Source organism: Bufo bufo, chromosome 5, assembly GCF_905171765.1.
Source record: "Bufo bufo chromosome 5, aBufBuf1.1, whole genome shotgun sequence".
Classification (NCBI taxonomy): Eukaryota; Metazoa; Chordata; class Amphibia; order Anura; family Bufonidae; genus Bufo; species Bufo bufo.
In genome coordinates, this window is record NC_053393.1 from 41,763,501 (window position 1) to 41,778,025 (window position 14,525).

At 42.6% G+C, this 14,525-nt stretch overlaps 1 protein-coding gene across 2 annotated transcripts in view; it reads right to left on the reverse strand.

Annotated features, from left to right (window-relative positions):
* NSMCE2 (NSE2 (MMS21) homolog, SMC5-SMC6 complex SUMO ligase) overlaps positions 1–14,525 on the reverse strand; it is a 274,166-nt gene that overhangs the window by 12,340 nt on the left and 247,301 nt on the right. The gene's annotated exons all lie outside the window — the stretch shown is intronic.

Genomic DNA, 14,525 nt, shown 5'->3' on the forward strand with positions numbered 1-14,525 from the left:
TCTATCGTTTTCCGCGGAACGGAACCACGTATGGGGACAGCACACCATCTTTTGCAGCCCCATTGAAATGAATGGGTCTGCACCCGATCCGCACAATTGCGGAACGGATGCGGACTCATTCATACGGCCGTCTGAATGAGCCCTTACTGTGATAATAGTTCTAGAGCATCTTTTCCTATAACTCCAGATTGTGCCGTCCTTCTATTATTCCTGCTAGATGTTTATGAATAAAGGTCCACCTGGGTGTGACAGTCTGGCGCTGTCAGCGCTGATTGGATACCGTCAGACGTTGCAGGGACACACCCCCAATTGGTAACACTCAGTTGTAACTCTAATTATAAACGTCTAGCGGGAATAATAGAGGAATGGCACAACAGAGAGTTATCAGAAAAGCTTAAGAATTGTCATTTCACATAGAATATTATACTACAAAAGATATGTCAGGAGAGGTGACAGGTCCGTTTTAAAAATGTCTTCGGAGTTTAACTGAAGGGGACCTGTCACCTCTCCTGATAGGTCCCCGCTCTATTTTGTGCCATTCCTTTATTATTCCTGCTAGAAGTTATGAATGAATTGCAGCAGTTTACAATGAAAGTCCAGATCGGCATTACCAGTTGAGGGTGTGTCCCCGCATAGTATGACACTATCCTATCAGAGCTGCCAGGGACTGTGCAGGGATACACCCCCAACTGGTAACTCCCAGCTGGACCTTCATTGCAAACTGCTAGTATTTCATTCATAACTTCTAGCAGGAATAATAACGGAAAGGCACATCATAAAGTCATAAGAATAGACGCTCCAGAACTGTTACTGCATGGAGACAGACATGTCAGGAGAGGGGACAGGTCACCCTTAAAACCTTACAGCATATTTATGGTTAATGTGAACTTTTAGTGGAGCTGCCCTTTAGTCCTATCACTCCCTGTATAATATATAATAGGTAAGTGACCTTTACTAGCAGATTCTCTGAAAAGCTCTTGCTCAACCAGCAATGACTGATAACGTCTTCAAAACAAGCAAGCGAGTCATTGCGAATTATGGGAGCGTTTCCTGGAAGACGGCTGTGTATAATGTATAGCTGAGAAATTCTTCTCTGGGAAAAGTTAAGCAACTCTCTGTGCCCTGCCATCCTGAGCTGGGTCATTCGGCGACAAGTCATCAGGGACATATTCTAGTCTTGCTGCACAACATTCCTTTCCAGGCAGATGGATGACATTTCTCGTAAAACGTATATTTTTGGAAAAAAATGTTATGAATTGTGTAAATTTAGCCTAAAGGAAAAATAATTGTTTACAAGCTCGCAAAATACAATTGATGACCATCCCAAGAAAGATCACAGGCTATGAAGGGTCTGTTCAAAAGCACACTCTGCACCCCACCAGTACAGTCTATGGGAGATAGGGAAACATGGCCACCTGTAGGCCTGGCTTCTCTCCCAGAATGTCCATGAGACTCCTACAAAAATGGGAGGCCTCTCGGAAGAGCAGCCTTCTCTTCCACTTGTAAACTCCGCTCTTTGATGACTGGTCTTCTCCGACAACCTGCGCTCATAGACATGGCAGATAGGAGGATGTAGTGTGGTGTCAGAATAGGCAGAGAAGCAAGCGGCTTTGGTGGTGATTTGTGGAGGAGGCCGAAACCAATCCATGTGCCAGATGCAGTCATATCTCCTCAAGCTAAAGTTAGACCAGAACACGTTTGAAGGGTACTGGCTTTTTGGAGGGGGCGGAGGTCTGATATAGAGCTCTGAAAATTGTTTAAGGGGCCTGCTAAAAGGTGCTATAGACCGTAGATGTCTGCTGAAATGTACTGAGGTCTGCAAGGGTCTGTTGAAGGTTGCTGACATCTGAGGGGGGTCTTCTGAAGGTTGCTGAAGTCTGCAAGGGTATGCTGAAGGGTGTTGAAGCACGCTGGGGTCTGCTAAATCCTGATAAATCTGCAGGGGTCTGCAAATGACTACTGAAGGGTATTGAAGTCTGCAGGGGTGTGCTGAAGGGTGCTAAAACCTGCAGGGGCCTGTGAAGGATGTTGGAGCCTGCTGGGGTCTGCTAAACCCTGCAAGTCTGTAGATGTCTACTGAAGGGTGCTGAAATCAGAAGGGGTCTGCTGAAGGGTGCTGAAATCAGAAGGGGTCTGCTGAAGGGTGCTGAAATCAGAAGGGGTCTGCTAAAGGGTGCTGAAATCAGAAGGGGTCTGCTGAAGGGTGCTGAAATCAGAAGGGGTCTGCTGAAATCAGAAGGGGTCTGCTGAAGGGTGCTGAAATCAGAAGGGGTCTGCTGAAGGGTGCTGAAATCAGAAGGGGTCTGCTGAAGGGTGCAGAAATCAGAAGGGGTCTGCTGAAGGGTGCTGAAATCAGAAGGGGTCTGCTGAAGGGTGCTGAAATCAGAAGGGGTCTGCTGAAGGGTGCTGAAATCAGAAGGGGTCTGCTGAAGGGTGCAGAAATCAGAAGGGGTCTGCTGAAGGGTGCTGAAATCAGAAGGGGTCTGCTGAAGGGTGCTGAAATCAGAAGGGGTCTGCTGAAATCTACAGGTGTCTACTGAAGTCTGAAGGTGTCTGTTGACATCTGGAGATGTCTACTGAAGGGTCTTGGAGTCTGCTGGTGTCTGCTGAAAGGTGCTGAAGTCAGAAATCTGCACAGGTCTCTTAACAGAAAATAAAATAATGTATTTCCATGTCTTTCGGTACAGTTCTGCTTATGCACTAGTCATGATTCCAGAGTGGTCTATGTAAAGGGGCAGAGCATACAGTACAACTGTTTGCGGAGTTTCCAATCATTACTCCTTGAAGTCACTTCCTAAAAGTAGGCAAGTCCAGGAGCCTCTCAGGCAGGAATGTGGGACAAGCACCCGCATATTTAAGATATTTATGACATAACTAATCCATACGGCGTAGATTGATGTCATAGAAAAATCCAATGATTTTTTTACTTGCCTTAGAAATTGTTTTCTATAAACCATAATCTCTGTAAGAAAATTCCAGCCAAATCCTATATGACTCATGATGATTTTCCACTAAAAGAGTAAAGTTTTCTGGATGTCCACATTACAACTTTTTTAATTGCTCCACTGCACCACGTTTGCAAATACAGTGGTCCCTAAAGTAACAATATGAATTGGTTCCAGGACGATCATTGTATGTTGAAACCATTGTAAGTTGAGTAATTGGTTCCAAAGCTCCAAAAGTCATCCAAGGTAATAGAAAATGAATATTTAAGAAAAATGAGCAGTTAACTAATAACAAGTCCTTACATATAACAGTCAGGGATAGCTGCTAACTAGCAACTCATACAGCTATGTTACCAGGGAGGTGGCCTTGATTAGTTAGATAAGGGTCTGAGACATTGTATGTTAAGTCTGGTTTTAACTTATGATGGGTCATAAAAAACTATTGTATGTTAAAAAATATTGCATCCTGAGGCCATTGTATCTTGAGGGATCACTGTAGTCTTGATATTATTAAAAATCCCACCATTTTGCAGATAATGGGTGGCATTTATCAGCCCCTGTGCACCAAGAAAGTGGCATCAAGAGGTTGTAATTTTTTGAGCAAGCCCCATTTTCAAATTATTTTTTTTACTTTTTGAGGGGTTTATGCCACTTTCACCATTTTCCCGAAAGTGTGTTTGGCATGGGTGGGGCTTAGCAACTATCTGCCCAGTCATCCTGAGCTGAGTCAACTTGCAGCGTAATCGGAGACATATTCTAATCTTGCTGCACAACATTCCTTTCCAGCCAAACGGCATTTCTCGTAAAACTATTTATTTTTGGAAAATAATTTGATGAATTGTGTAAATTTTGCCTAAAGGTAAAAGAATTGTGTCACAAAATACACCTGATGAGCTGCTCAGGAACGATGCATGCATTCTATAGAGATTACAGGGTAAGAAGGGGTCTGTTGACTAGCACACTCTGCACCCTACAGTACAGTCTATGGGAGATAGGGAAACGGTCTAGCACTCTCATTCGGATGTTTTGTTATCTCTCGTAGACTTGAATGGCGAGTGACTGCACATATATGACCACCTGTAGGCCTAGCTACTCTCCCATTATGTCCATGAGGATGCTACAAAAAAGGAGCCCTTTTGGAAGAGCAGGCTTCTCTCCTACTTGAAAACTCTGTTCTGTCCTCTGCATACTGCTAAAGTTTGCTGAAGGGTGCTGAAGTCCTCACATGTCTGCTGAAGGGTGCTCAAGTCTTCACATGTCTGCTGAAGGGTGCTGAAGTCTGCAAATGTCTGCTGAAGTCTGCTGCAGGGTGCTAACGCCTGCAGATGTCTGCCGAACGGTGCTGAAATCTTCACGTCTGCTGAAGTCTGCAAATGTCTGCTGAAGGGTGCTGAAGTCTGCAAATGTCTGCTGAAGGGTGCTGAAGTCTGCAGATGTCTGCTGAAGGGTGCTGAAGTCTGCAGATGTCTGCTGAAGGGTGCTAAAGTCTGCTGAAGGGTGCTGAAGTCTACAGATGTCTGCTGAAGGGTGCTGAAGTCTGCTGAAGGGTGCTGAAGTCTGCAGATGTCTGCTGAAGGGTGCTGAAGTCTGCAAATGTCTGCTGAAGGGCGCTGAAGTCTACAGATGTCTGCTGAAGGGTGCTGAAGTCTGCTGAAGGGTGCTGAAGTCTGCAGATGTCTGCTGAAGGGTGCTGAAGGGTGCTGAAGTCTGCAGATGTCTGCTGAAGGGTGCTAAAGTCTGCTGAAGGGTGCTGAAGTCTACAGATGTCTGCTGAAGGGTGCTGAAGTCTGCTGAAGGGTGCTGAAGTCTGCAGATGTCTGCTGAAGGGTGCTGAAGTCTGCTGAAGTCTACAGATGTCTGCTGAAGGGTGCTGAAGTCTGCTGAAGGGTGCTGAAGTCTGCTGAAGGGTGCTGAAGTCTGCAGATGTCTGCTGAAGGGTGCTGAGGTCTGCAGATGTCTGCTGAAGGGTGCAGAAGTCTGCAGCAGGATCCTGAGAACAAAAATGCTACAGTGCAGATTCGGTACTGTGCCCTTTACAGTTTTTTTTATCTGCACAGCTGCGCTCCTGGCCATCAAGCTATGCAGAGAACGGTCTCTAATCCCTTGAATGAAGGTGTACTGCTGTTTCCTGCACAACAGCAACTTGGTCACCTGCTCTTTAGAGAACGGCATCACAGCTCCACTCAAAGGTATCAGGCCAATTGTCTGCACAGCCGGGTGGCCTAGAGCTCTGCTCTGTAGATAACAGCAGCGAAAGGACCACTGCATTGAATCTGACTGTGGATCAGCAGGATTTCTCAGGATACGTGGAGGTCTCATAGGTCACCGATCATAAAGTGATGACATAACCTAGTGAAATGCCATAAAATTATGAGATGGGAATACACTTTTAAAGTGGTCATTTTTTTTCTCACATATCCATTGGTCAGCCGTTCCTTTACTTTCAATATGGCAGAGAAGTGATGATCCTACTCTTGTAGCTTGATCTGGAAGATGGTGCCATATGGGACAAGGTCAGCCTCAATAGAGACTGTGATCCTCCTTCATTGCAAGTAATGAGGACAATATGTATCGGTCACATTCGAGTCTCTATCCTCGAGTCTAATACCAGAGGGTCCCAGCATAATTTGTACGCTATGATGTTGACATGGCCTGGGTTTGGCACATAGTCTAGCTTCCACATCCATTCATCTTTGATGGTACAGACTAGGGCAATTATAGAAAGTTTATCTAAAAAACTGTTTTCAAACAATGTTCCTACCATCAAGCATCCGCAACAGAAGCAATTCTACCATCCTTGAAGGATTTTTCCCAAATATACACTAATCTTTAATGGGACAACAGTACCTAAATATAAAAGAGCCAATGCCCGTCTATACAGAGAATAAAAAGTAGCAATAAATATTCATTACAATAAAATAATCAGGAGTCAGTAATGTCATGTCCTCCTGGGTACAGACATATCCAGTTTCTTGCTTCTCCTGCCCAAATGTCAGCTCTTGGCACGGTGTATATGACTAAGACAGCCGGCATTTGGTAACAGCAGGAAGGGATGAATAACGAGATGGAGACAGATCTCTAGTAATTCCTCAAAGATCTGCTGAAGATTGAACATTTTCTTTAATTTATTTCTACAGAGAATCAATACATATAAATGAGTTTTAAGGTGGTACACATTGACTCCACCAGCAGAATAGTGAGTGCAGCTCTGGATATAATACAGGATGTAACTCAGGATCAGTACAGGATAAGTAATGCAATGTATGTACACAGTGACTGCACCAGCAGAATAGTGAGTGCAGCTCTGGACTATAATACAGGATGTAACTCAGGATCAGTACAGGATAAGTAATGTAATGTATGCACACAGTGACTGCACCAGCAGAATAGTGAGTGCAGCTCTGGAGCATAATACAGGATGTGACTCAGGATCATTACAGGATAAGTAATGTAATGTATGTACACAGTGACTCCACCAGCAGAATAGTGAGTGCAGCTCTGGAGTATAATACAGGATGTAACTCAGGATCAGTACAGGATAAGTAATGTAATGTATGTACACAGTGACTCCACCAGCAGAATAGTGAGTGCAGCTCTGGAGTATAATACAGGATGTAACTCAGGATCAGTACAGGATAAGTAATGTAATGTATGTACACAGTGACTCCACCAGCAGAATAGTGAGTGCAGCTCTGGAGTATAATACAGGATGTAACTCAGGATCAGTACAGGATAAGTAATGTATGTACACAGTGACTGCACCAGCAGAATAGGGAGTGCAGCTCTGGAGTATAATACAGGATGTAATTTAGGATCAATACAGGATAATGTAATGTATGTACACAGTGACTTAACCAACGGAATAGTGAGTGCAGCTCCGGGGTATAATACCAGCATAGCTCTGTACTTAATGGCTGTCTGGTACAGTATTCCAGCTCAGAGCAGCTTATGCCCATCCAAGTCATGTTCGCACACAAATACTACCAGCGCTAACCCAACCTATACCCATGGCGCACCCTAGTCATCCAAATGTACACACACTGAGGAAGATTTATCATCAGTTATTTATGCTTGAGTCACACTATGGCAGCCGCAATGTTTCAAACTCACAAAAAACCATAATGAACAACGCTCCGCAGATGTAAGGAGAGAAAGGTGGGCGAAAGAAAATGTAAAACAACCACTAGATGCCAATCAAGCTGATCATTATCTTCATACTGGTAGATGTACGGTACTATGCTGTGCCAGGTATCGAATGCCTCTTGTAGTCATCATCTGAATGCGTTAATACGCAGCAGAGATTCCAGAAGAATTTGGCTCCTGCAGCCACGAATCAGTCGACTTGCTCAACTTGACAATCCATGTAATGTCAGAAATCTCACACTTTAGTGTGCTTCTATTCACTGACATGGTGTGGATATTTCTGACAAAATTACGCAATGCAACTCATGAGCAATACAGTACACTCAAATTCTTCCTATCCACCAGAGATACAAAGGCACAGCCCATGAGCCTTTAGCACCTGATCCATTAGCCTTTAGCTACACCCATAGGTACAGGCACAAACAATACTACCTCCCTGTCTCCACTGTAAATGTAAGAACAGATAGTACGACCTCTGCCTCACCTGCGAATGATGATGGCACAGATAGTACTGCCACTGTCTCCCCTTGAAACGATGAAGGTACAGATACTGTAGTACTGCCTCCCTGTCTTTTCTGCAAATGATGTAGGTACAGATAGTACTGCCTCTCTGTCTCTTCTGTAAATGATGTAGGTACAGATAGTACTGCCTCCCTGTCTCTTCCTGTAAATGATTTAGGTACAGATAGTACTGCCTCCATCACTTTATCCCTGTAAATGATGTAGGTACAGATAGTACTGCCTCCCTGTCTCTTCTGTAAATTATGTAGGTACAGATAGTACTGCCTCCCTGTCTCTTCCTGTAAATGATTTAGGTACAGATAGTACTGCCTCCATCGCTTTCTCCCTGTAAATGATGTAGGTACAGATAGTACTGCCTCCCCATCTCTTCCTGTAAATGATGAAGGTACAGATAGTACTGCCTCCCTGTAAATCGCGTAGGTACAGATTTTACTGCCTCCCTGTCTCTTTCTGTAAATGGTGTATGTACAGATAGTACTGCCTCCATGTCTCTTCCTGTAAATGATGTAGATACAGATAGTACTGCCTCCGTCTCTCCCTGTAAATTATGTAGGTACAAATAGTACTGCCTCCCTGTCTCTTGCTGTAAATGATGTAGGTAGAGATAGTACTGCCTCCCTGTCTCTTCTGTAAATGATGTAGTTAAAGGTAGTACTGCCTACCCGTCTCTCCCTGTAAATAAAGTAGGTACAGATAGTACTGCCTCCCTGTCTCTTCTGCAAATGATGTAGGTAGAGATAGTACTGCCTCCCTGTCTCTTCTGTAAATGATGTAGTTAAAGGTAGTACTGCCTACCCGTCTCTCCCTGTAAATAAAGTAGGTACAGATAGTACTGCCTCCCTGTCTCTTCTGCAAATGATGTAGGTACAGATAGTACTGCCTCCATGTCTCTTCCTGTAAATGATGTAGGTACAGCTAGTACTTCCTCCAGTTTCTTGAGTTCCACATCAAGAAAACGCACAAGTTTTCTATAGTCTGGATCGTAATATGACTCTGTAGTACATAGGGAGTTGCACATTTTTAAGTGGCAGAACAGTGGGGGGGAGGGGGTATTTGGAATTCTGGGCCCCCTATAGCTAGTAACGATATTGGTTACCACTTCTTGAGTTTGTGGACCAAGCACTCAGCGTGTTAGGTCACCCTTGTTCCATGAGCTGATGTAAATATGAAAAAAAAAAAAAACTGTGAGGTAGAAGCCAATTTTCCCCACTTAGGCTCCATTCAAACGTCCGCAACGTGGTTTGCGGAACCACGGATCCGCAAAACACGGAAAGCGGCAATGTGTGTTCCGCATTTTGCGGACCGCACATTGCCGGCGCTAATAGAATATTCCTGTTCTTGTCCGCAATTGCGGACAAGTATAGGACATGTTCTATTTTTTTGCGGAACGGAAGTGTGGACCCGGAAGTGCGGATCCACAATTCCGTGTCCGGGCAGCACATCATGCTGCCCCATAGGAATGAATGGGTCCGCAATTCCGTTCTGCAAAATGCGGAACGAAATTGCGGAGGTGTGAATGGAGCCTTAAGGGGGAAAAAATTCCTTCCCGACTCCAATCAGGCAATCAGATAACTCCCTGGATCAACGACCCATTACTAGTAGCTATAGCCTATAATATTATTACACTCCAGAAATACATCCAGGCCCCTCTTGAACTCTTTTAGTGACTTCACCATCAGCACCTCCTCAGGCAGAGAGCTCCATAGTCTCACTGCTCTTACCGTAAAGAATCCTCTTCTATGTTTGTGTACAAACCTTCTTTCCTCCAGGCGCAGAGGATGTCCCCTCGTCACAGTCACAGTCCTGGGGATAAATAGATGATGGGAGAGATCTCTGTACTGACCCCTGATATATTAATACAGTTGCAAGAAAAAGTATGTGAACCCTTTGGAATGATATGGATTTCTGCACAAATTGGTCATAAAATGTGATCTGATCTTCATCTAAGTCACAACAATAGACAATCACAATCTGCTTAAACTAACACACAAAGAGTTAAATGTTACCATGTTTTTATTGAGCACACCATGTAAACATTCACAGTGCAGGTGGAAAAAGTATGTGAACCCTTGGATTTAATAACTGGTTGAACCTCCTTTGGCAGCAATAACTTCAACCAAACGTTTCCTGTAGTTGCAGATCAGATGTGCCCAACGGTCAGGAGTAATTCTTGACCATTCCTCTTTACAGTACTGTTTCAGTTCAGCAATATTCTTGGGATGTCTGGTGTGAATCGCTTTCTTGAGGTCATGCCACAGCATCTCAATCGGGTTGAGGTCAGGACTCTGACTGGGCCACTCCAGAAGGCGTATTTTCTTCTGTTTAAGCCATTCTGTTGTTGATTTACTTCTATGCTTTGGGTCGTTGTCCTGTTGCAACACCCATCTTCTATTGAGCTTCAGCTGGTGGACAGATGGCCTTAACTTCTCCTGCAAAATGTCTTGATAAACTTGGGAATTCATTTTTCCTTCGAAGGTAGCAATCCGTCCAGGCGCTGACGCAGCAAAGCAGCCCCAAACCATGATGCCCCCACCACCATACTTCACAGTTGGGATGAGGTTTTGATGTTGGTGTGCTGTGCCTCTTTTTCTCCACACATAGTGTTGTGTGTTTCTTCCAAACAACTCCACTTTGGTTTCATCTGTCCACAGAATATTTTGCCAGTACTGCTGTGGAACATCCAGGTGCTCTTGTGCAAACTGTAAACGTGCAGCAATGTTTTTTTTGGACAGCAGTGGCTTCCTCTGTGGTATCCTCCCATGAAATCCATTCTTGTTTAGTGTTATACGCATCGTAGATTCACAGGGATGTTAGCATATGCCAGAGACTTTTGTAAGTCTTTAGCTGACACTCTAGGATTCTTCTTCACCTCATTGAGCAGTCTGCGCTGTGCTCTTGCAGTCATCTTTACAGGACGGCCACTCCTAGGGAGAGTAGCAGCAGTGCTGAACTTTCTCCATTATAGACAAATTGTCTTACCGTGGACTGATGAACAGCAAGGCTTTTGGAGATACTTTTATAAACCTTTATAGCTTTATGCAAGTCAACAATTCTTAATCGTAGGTCTTCTGAGAGCTCTTTTGTGCGAGGCATCATTCACATCAGGCAATGCTTCTTGTGAAAAGCAAACCCAGAACTGGTGTGTGTTTTTTATAGGGCAGGGCAGCTGTAACCAACACCTCCAATCTCATCTCATTGATTGGACTCCAGTTGGCTGACCCCTCACTCCAATTAGCTCTTGGAGATGTCATTAGTCTAGGGGTTCACATACTTTTTCCACCTGCACTGTGAATGTTTACATGGTGTCTTCCATAAAAACATGGTAACATTTAATTCTTTGTGTGTTATTAGTTTAAGCAGACTGTGATTGTCTATTGTTGTGACTTAGATCAAGATCAGATCACATTTTATGACCAATTTGTGCAGAAATCCATATCATTCCAAAGGGTTAACATACTTTTTCTTGCAACTGTGTTTTTCTAAGGTCTCTTTCACACGACCGTATGGCTTTTTCAGTATTTTGCGGCCAGTTGTTTTTCACGGATCCATTGTTCCGTTTTTTGTTTCCGTTTCAATTCCGTTTTTCCGTATGGCATATACAGTATACAGTAATTACATAGAAAAAATTGGGCTGGGCATAACATTTTCAATGGATGGTTCCGCATAAACGGAACGGATACGGAAGAAATACGAAGTACATTCTGTATGTGTTCTGTTTTTTTTTTTGCGGACCCATTGACTTTAATGGAGCCACGGAACATGATTTGCAGGGAATAATAGGACAAGTTCTATCTTTCAACGGAACGGAAAAAACAGAAATACGGAAACGAAATGCATACGGAGTACATTGCTTTTTTTTTTTGCGAAACCATTGAAATGAATGGTTCTGTAAACGGAACGCAAAAAAACGGCCCGCAAACGTAAAAAAAAAACAATCGGTCGCGTGAAAGAGGCCTAAAGTGAATAACACTAATGCTGATAATCTTTCAGGGTACTGTAGTTGCCCCATTTCAGTAATTACTTTAGTTGCCCTCCTCTGGACCCTCTCCAGCTCTGCTATGTCTGCCTTGTTCACTGGAGCCCAGAACTGTACACAGTACTCCATGTGTGGTCTGACTAGTGATGTGTAAAGTGGTAGGACTATGTTCTCATCATGGGCATCTATGCCCCTTTTGATGCAACCCATTATTTTATTGGCCTTGTCAGCAGCTGCCTGACACTGGTTTCTACAGCTTAGTTTGCTGTTCACAAAAATTTCTAGGCCCTTTTAATGTCAGTGTTACCGAGTGTTTTAGTATGTACGGGTGACTTGCCTCCAATCTATCCAGATCCCTCTGTAGCAGTATACTGTTCTCTGTATTATGTATACAGTATATTGTCTCCTGCAGTATATATACAGTATACTGTCCTCTTCCGTGTCAATTACGCTACACAGTTTAGTGTCATCTGCAAAAATTTATATTTTACTGTGCAAGCCTTCTACAAGATCATTAACCGCTTCACGTCCGCCCATAGGATATAAACGTCCTATGGGTGGACGTCTATTTCTGAAAGCACGTTCTAAAACGTCCTTTCAGAAATAGCAGCTGCACGCTAATCGTGCAGCTGCTGATCGGGTTGCCCGCTGTCAGTGACAGCAGGGCAACCCTAAGACAAGGCAGGGACAGTGCCCAGGTGTCCCTGCCTTCACGATCGCTGCAGACACAGCTGTGCGCTTCCTGTTCCGGGCTATGTCAGCCCCAGTTACAGGAGAAATCAACAGTGAAAAAAAAAAAAGTGAAGTAAATGTCCCCCAGAGGTCTTGTATGACCTTATGGGGGACGAAAAGTGTAAAATAAAAAAAATTAAAATAAAAGGTTGAAAATAAAAAAATAAAAAAAAGTTTCACATGTAAAAAAAAAAAAGTCCCCAAGTAAGAAATGAAAAAAAAAAGTTAAAAATAGAAAAAATAAAAAAAAGTATACATATTAGGTATTGCCGCGTCCGTAAAAACCAGCTCTATAAAAATATCCCATGACCTAACCCCTCGGGTGAACACCGTAAAAAAAAAAAAAAAAAAAACTGTGTCAAAACAAGCAATTTTTGTCACCTTGCATCACAAAAGGTGCAACACCAAGTGATCAAAAACGCGTATGTCCCACAAAATAGTACCAATAAAACAGTCACCTCATCCCGCAAAAAATGAGCCCCTACATGAGAAAATCTCTCAAAAAATAAAAAAACTATAGCTCTTAGAACATGGAGACACTAAAACATCATTTTTTTGGTTTCAAAAATGCTATTATTGTGTTAAAGTGAAGCAAATAAAAAAAATTATACATATTAGGTATTGCCGCGTCCGTAAAAACCAGCTCTATAAAAATATCACATGACCTAACCCCTCGGGTGAACACCGTAAAAAAATAAATAAAAAAAACTGTGTCAAAACAAGCAATTTTTGTCACCTTGCATCACAAAAGGTGCAACACCAAGTGATCAAAAACGCGTATGTCCCACAAAATAGTACCAATAAAACAGTCACCTCATCCCGCAAAAAATGAGCCCCTACATAAGAAAATCTCTCAAAAAATAAAAAAACTATAGCTCTCAGAACATGGACACATTAAAACATAATTTTTTTGTTTCAAAAATGCTATTATTGTGTAAAACTTTAATAAATGAGAAAAAGTATACATATTAGGTATCACCACGTCCGTAACGATCTGCTCTATAAAAATGTCACTTGACTGAACCCCTCAGGTGAATGCTGTAAAAAAATAAATAAATAGAAACTGTGCTAAAACAACCAATTTTTTGGTCACCTTGCCCCATAAAGTGTTATAATGAATGATCAAAAAATCATATGTACCCAAAAATAGTACTAATAAAACTGGCACCTTATCCCCTAGTTTCCAAAATGGGGTCACTTCTTGGGAGTTTCTACTGTAAGGGTGCATCAGGGGGCTTCAAATGGGACATGGCATCTAAAAACCATGTGGAGTTCCTTTTCTTCTGCGCCCTGCCGTGTGCCCATACAGCAGTTTATGACCACATGTGGGGTTTTTCTGTAAACCGCAGAATCTGGGTAATAAATATTGAGTTTTGTTTGGCTGTTAACCATCGATGTGTTAAAGAAAATTTTTTATTAAAATGGAAAATCTGCCAAAAAAGTGAAATTTAAAAATTTGATCTCCATTTTCCTTTAATTCTTGTGGAACGCCTAAAGGGTTAACAAAGTTTGTAAAATCGGTTTTGAATACCTTGAGGGGTGTAGTTTCTACAATGGGGTCATTTATGGGGGTATCCACTATGTAGGCCCCACAAAGTGACTTCAGAACTGAACTGGTCCTTATAAAGTGGGTTTTGGCAATTTTCTTATAAATTTGAAGAATTGCTTCTAAACTTCTAAGCCTTCTAACGTCCTAAAAAAATAAAATGACATTTCCAAAATTATGCCAACATAAAGTAGACATATGGGGAATGTTAAATAATAAATATTTTATGAGGTATCACTTTCTGTTTTAAAAGCAGAGAAATTGAAATTTAGAAAATTGCAAATTTTTAAAATTTTTGGGTAAATTTGGGATTTTTTCATAAATAAAGGTGAAATATTTTGACTCAAATTTATGATTATCATGAAGTACAATGTGTCACGAGAAAACAATCTCTGAATGGCTTGGATAAATAAAGGCGTTCCAAAGTTATTACCACATAAAGTGAGATATGTCAGTTTTGCAAAATTTGGCCTGGTCAGGAAGGGGGCAAATGGCCCAGATGGGAAGTGGTTAAAGGGAATCTGACACTATTGAGGCCCTCTGGAACAGGAGTATCGTACAGGCGCAGGCACTCAGCGATACTGCGCCTGCGCGGGATTTCGGAGGCCAAGAGAGGAGGAAGCAAGGAAGGTGCAGTGAATAAATTAAATGACGTAGTGGG